Source organism: Nymphaea colorata, chromosome 2 (genome assembly GCF_008831285.2).
Source record: "Nymphaea colorata isolate Beijing-Zhang1983 chromosome 2, ASM883128v2, whole genome shotgun sequence".
In the NCBI taxonomy this organism is placed as follows: Eukaryota; Viridiplantae; Streptophyta; class Magnoliopsida; order Nymphaeales; family Nymphaeaceae; genus Nymphaea; species Nymphaea colorata.
The window spans coordinates 10,517,822-10,523,912 of NC_045139.1; positions in this window are offsets into that span (position 1 = coordinate 10,517,822).

Genomic DNA, 6,091 nt, shown 5'->3' on the forward strand with positions numbered 1-6,091 from the left:
GCAGAGTCTCGACGTCCAAACTGATACTTAATAAGAACTTGGCAAAGTATACTTGAACAAGTAAACTATTTATTCATCAAATTGGATATTACAAAAGAGGGCTTAAGAAAACTCACCTCGACTCACGCAGTGAGCTAACATACCCAACGCCCTTGCAGCATACACTTGAAACTTTAACTCGAGTTCACAAAGTGAATACACGAGCTAACACTCACCAGCTCATAAAATGAGCACACACCCAACTCACAAAGTGAGAACCTAAGATCACTCAACTTGATTTTTCTCCTTACACTCTCACTATGACCCAACGTCCCTATTTATAGGGAGATGAAGTCGGTGGTGGATGCTTCCACCGACTTCCACATTTACTTTTCTTTATTTTATTTAATTATTATTTTTCTTCTTTAATCATTACATAACCACCAACTTAAAATTGAGACTCTCACCGACTTTACAAATGAAGAGGCTACAAGCCTCTTGAGTCATCTCGACTCTTCCAAGAGAGTCGGTGATGACTCTCTACATCAGACGCCCTTCAACTCTCATCAGCTGAGGTGCTTCATCCCCTGCCTAAGTATGCCATGATATCTATGGAGATCCCAATCTAATCATCATAACACAGACTCCTCTCCTTCCATTCCCCTCTCCTCCTCATCTTCTGATGCATCGCCTTGCTCCACTAAGCACATGTGGAGACACTTGCAACGGTGCCCTGATGAGTGGTGACCACAGCCAGTCATAATGAAAGCAAATTCCTTGGTATCTCTTCTCTTTGATCTGTTTGGGTGTAAGGTGCCTTACCACATATTTAGGCATTGTTGGGATCTTGGGCCTTCCTATTGTCGTATGTTCCTTCTTTGTCGACTCAGCCTGCAGCATGTTCGCTCCTCTACACTCCACCCATCCACGGTTAACCGGAGTTCATGTGACGGTTCTTCTCCTCTACAGTGTGAGCTAGTTCGAAGCACTCTAAGAGGTTGCATGGTTTCATGACCTGCACCTTAATGCTGATTTCTTCCTTCAGACTGCCTACAAAGGCCCCAATTAGCGCTTCTAGAGGCCAGCTTCTTACCATGTTATTGATGTTCTCAAACTATTTTTTGGTATTTTGTAACAGTTCCTGTCTGCTGAATCATACAGAGTTCGATGTTGTAATCAAGGTAGGCCGACAAACCGAAGCATTGCGTAATTGCTCCTACCAGAGATTCCCAATTGGGTTTCCCTTGATGCACCACCATTCAGCGGTACCACCGAATGGCCGATCCTCCGAAATGGACTGCCGCGTGCTTCACCCTGTTATCACCGACTGTCCCCTAGCAGTCAAAATATTGTTCCGCCTTGATGATCCAACTCAACATATCTTTGCCAAAAAAAATTTGGGAAATCCATCTTCATCAGTCACTATAAATAGTTTCCGGTGGAGTTCGCCTGATTTGCAGAACTACGCCCTTGATGTTCATCTGTTTCCGCTCACTCCGGACTGGGGATTTGATGGCGAGTTTGCTGCAATACCTGACGCACCAAATTGGCCAACACCTCCTGACTTGTGAGAATTGCGTTGATTCGTCCATCCATATTGTCCAGATACTGCTCCATCGCCTGACTCATCCCTCAAGTTGCTCTGCGGCTGCCTTGGCATCTCAAGCAGTAACTCTCTCTGCCGCCATCTAGCTCTGATACCTTGTCAGTTCTCCCACAGAACCTACTCACGCACGTGGGCAGAAGGCCAGCTTCAACCAAGTAATCAGATTCTCATTAGGGTAAACTTCACTTTGAGGTAGTGTCAGTATATATAGGCTCGGTGGGTTATTACATGGGTCCGCCTATTGACCCACTAATCCACCCCACTACCAGTAAAGCATTACCTGTAAATAGAAAATAAAGGCACACGAAGTAAAGGAAGTAAAGTAAACTATGTTGTAAAGCAACTTTCAGCCTGGACAGACTTCAGAGCCTAACACAAATAGAATTGATCACTTAATAAATCCTATTATACACAAGCTGCAAGAGCAACAAGGTGACATAATTTAACAAAATAAATTGTAATTTTCATGTTGGCAGTTCACCAACATAAATTTGGGCGTCATTCAGTAGCAAAGGAGTCAAAAGTTGCTTATGTTTGATTGTGAAATGGAAAGGGATAAGTGTACATCTTTGTTTGGACAATAATAAGGACTAAGAAGCAGTGGCACTTCCATGTACACCAGCCGTCCAGATCAAATTCATAAAAATTATAGGTAACTAAAAAAAAGAAAGAAACTTGTGTTAGTATTATCGGTGTTACAACAGCAAAAACAAAAGCAACAAAGTATAATATCACAATGCAAAAGACAATGGTTAGTTACATCTCTGTTTGGACAACAATAAGAAGCAGAAGTACTTCCCAGTACACCAGCCATCTAGATCAAATTCAACAAAATTCTAGGTAAATGAAATAAAAAAAAAAACCGTGTTAGTATTATCGGTGTTACAGTAGCAGAAACAAAAGCAACAAAGTATAATATCACAATGCAAAAGACAATAATTTACTGCACCATGGAATCCTACTAGTTATTGGTGATCATTGATGAATTTCTCTTAGCCGGATCAAGTTAAACCAGGTTATACTATAAAGTTTTTCTCTATCATGTAGCAGGGGGATGGTTATGTGCACTAAGTTGTATCATGCACAATTCCTTATGCATGACATGTGTTACCTTGGCCGACTTCTAAGGGTAAGTGTCATGCATATGGACCTTTATGCTGGGTATAGTTGCCACATGCTATGCATATAACCACCTTCACATATTGCCCATTTTGGCGGCCTGAGTGCATCCCTCTTGGAAATTAGTAAGGCCTTATCTAACCTGGCTAGCTTCCCTACGGAAAAGTTAAAGCAGATGTAGAGATCGTGGAATGGATCCACTTGGATCCGGCCATAACTGACGTTCATTTGCTAATGTCTCGATCGTTTTTATTTCAATATACAGCTTGGGCTCTGACGTTGTAGATATCCAGTAGCACACAAAGCCATTATCAAGCTCCAGTTGACTACAAGAAAGTCTACTATATATTTTCATAGCCTCTCTATGTGTTTACTCGCAGAAATTCATTGACAAAGGTAATTCATTCAGAGTGTAAATTGTAAAGGGGAAAATATCCAACATTAACTTAGAAATAAATGAGAGAGAGTGTGGTGCATTTATGTGCCATTAATTTCCCCGTTCATGTTCATATGAATGCAAGGTCAACCTTACATTAAAGTTTTTAAAAACTTAGGTTGTGTTTTACAAAAAACTGCGATAGACTTAATCAGCTTAGTGGTATGATCCACAAGGAGGACTGCTTGCTACAAATGAATTCTCTCTCTCTCAATGACAACCGGGGAATATTGTGTGCTATTAGACGGCAAACAAAGGGGTAACCTGATCTTAGTTCTGCCTAGAAGGAACTGGGTATGGTATGTTAATTCCTGTATTTGCCTGATCCCTAACCAAACCCAAGGGCAAAAACACCGCACAACCAAATTGGAGGCTATCATTATGTTGATATGTCAATGTTCTTGTAGACATACAGTTACCAAGAGAGACAGTTAGTTGAAAATGAGCAGAACTTAAAATTAGCCAACATTGGAATTTTGAATTATGTTCCCACTTGAAGTCGAATTTTATATATCTGTCTCCCAAAATTTATTATTTTGGGGTCGTTTGGCAGCATGGATACTATGAGATTGTTCTCACAAATCTGCCTCAAAAACACATTGTGATTGTTTCATCATTATACTCATAGAATGTCTTGACCCCTTTGTAATAACCTCTATGCCTGTACACCCAAGGCTTGAGGCATTGAGTCAAGATTGTCTTCACAAAGGGGTGCTTTGTAGATTCTTTGGTTTCAGTCACTACAGATATGGCTTAATCCATGCATTAGCAAAGCATGATTTTCAAAATTATTGAATTGTGGGCTGCTTGTGCTGCTTATTAGTTACTTGGATTTGCAGTGACTGTGCAATTAAAAAATGGGACATTCCCCAACCCCTCATTTGAAAGCTCCTATCTCCTCAAGTAGTTAGTATAGTGGTTTCAATGGAGCGTCCGACCTCTTAACAAACCTGAGCTAGAAGGTTGCTACTAAGCAACAAGCAACTCTTCATGTTTTCAGAAAATTTTGATCTTAAATGAAGATTAAATCTACATGAAGAAAAGCAAGGTGACCTTAAATACTACTAGCTAGGTTCAACTAATTGGAGGTGTAAGATCGATGTGTGCCACTGTTTTGGGTAAGCAAATTAACCAAAAACATAACAAAGAGCTATTGCCTCTTCATTCAGCCTCTTAATTAGGGTAGCCTCTTGCTCTATAGAATAGTACTAGTGCATGATCTTTCCTCATCAAATAATTCATGCACGGATGACAAGAAAATCCGTTATTCCCTACAACATAGAAAGACCTTTGATCTCAACCATCGACCAGCCTTCCTTCCCTTACCTTGAAATTGTGATACCATTTGAAAGCCTTAATCATAATATTTAGCACTAATCGTTAAAAATTTTACTCTCTAAAAAAATGGCACATTGTCAGTTGGTTTTTTATCCATTATAACGAACCTTTTGATCCCGAATAGGCATCACAATGGGCGAGGACTAACATATTGTCATGTTTACTTATGGTAAACTTGCTAAAGCTAAGGCACCACTAGCCAATTGGTACCTTGAATTTTGAGGACAGTACATAAAATTACATAAATTATTTTGTCCAAGATGGTAGAACTCAATTGGAGCTTTCATTTGTCATGAAATTTAATAAAAAATTAATATGTACCTCGAATGACAGCAATATATTGGCCTTTTAGTGCTGCAGAAAAGCACCAGTAAACAAGGAAAATGTGTCAGTGAAATTTGTTGGAGATGATGCAGCGGTATGACGCCCTTGAGCAGTTCTGAGTTTCCTGAGCAAGCTCAACAACAGAGTCTCCAGGATGAGCGCACAGATGGTAGAAGCACCAAAAGGGGCAGGTAGCAGCAGCTGAAAATAGGAAGAAAAAAAAAAGAAGAGATGAGGGAGAGGAAGACAATGCAGGAATCTACCGGTTTGCTTCTGTGAGGCTCGACAAGTCTAATCTTTTCATATTAAACCCTAGATTGAGCAGTGCTGGGTTTGTATACCAGCCTCATAGGTTTTTTTATTTCCCAGTGCATGGTGGTGATCAGTGAGAGATAGTCAGAGCAAAGGTGATGTTTATCTCAAACGAAATTCTTTTATATAAAACAGTTTTCAAGTTTAACATCGTAACTGTCAGTGGGCCCCCTCACAGTTACAAAAGGAAAGGATAGGGCTCATGGCCACTATCCATCACCTTCCACTTGATCATTAGACTGTTAGTTTGCTTCAACTATTTGTAGGTTTGCTTAATCTCAGGTTATGTGGTTTTTCATAATTGATTTACCCATTATAACTTAAATTTGTTCAAGGTTTGTAGCGAAGTTTTTTTTTTCAATGGCATTCCTTCGCAACCTTTCAAATATATCTTAGCCCATATGGGCTACATGCTTGGTAAACAAATCTTCAAAAATTTACTTAGATAAGGGAAAATCTACCATATCATTGGTAGGCATGTAATCAACTAAGATTTCATTTTTCTCAATCATTTCATGAACATAATGGTATTTCACCATTATATGTTTTTCCTTTGAGCTAACACCTTCATTTTCCATAAGAGATATTGTTGTCTGATTATCAAGTATAGTTGAACTGGTTCATGATCAAAATCTAACTTCAAGTCTTTCAAAAACTAATGTATCCAGACAGGAAAGGTAGTTGCGACATTACATGCTACATACTCTACTTCTTGTGTGTGCTAAGCAATACATCCATATTTCTTACAGGACCAGAATAACGCTCCATCTCGAAAGAGAAATACATATCTAGATGTAGACTTACTGTTGTCTTTACTGCTGGTAAAATCTACATCAGAGTAGCCAACTAATGTTAACTCATCAGCTTGGTATGATAACTTCAGTCATTTTGTTCCTTTATTTTAGCAAAAGATTCTTTTTACTACTTGTCAATGAGGCCAACCAAGATTACTTTGGTAGTGACTCACAAGACCAATA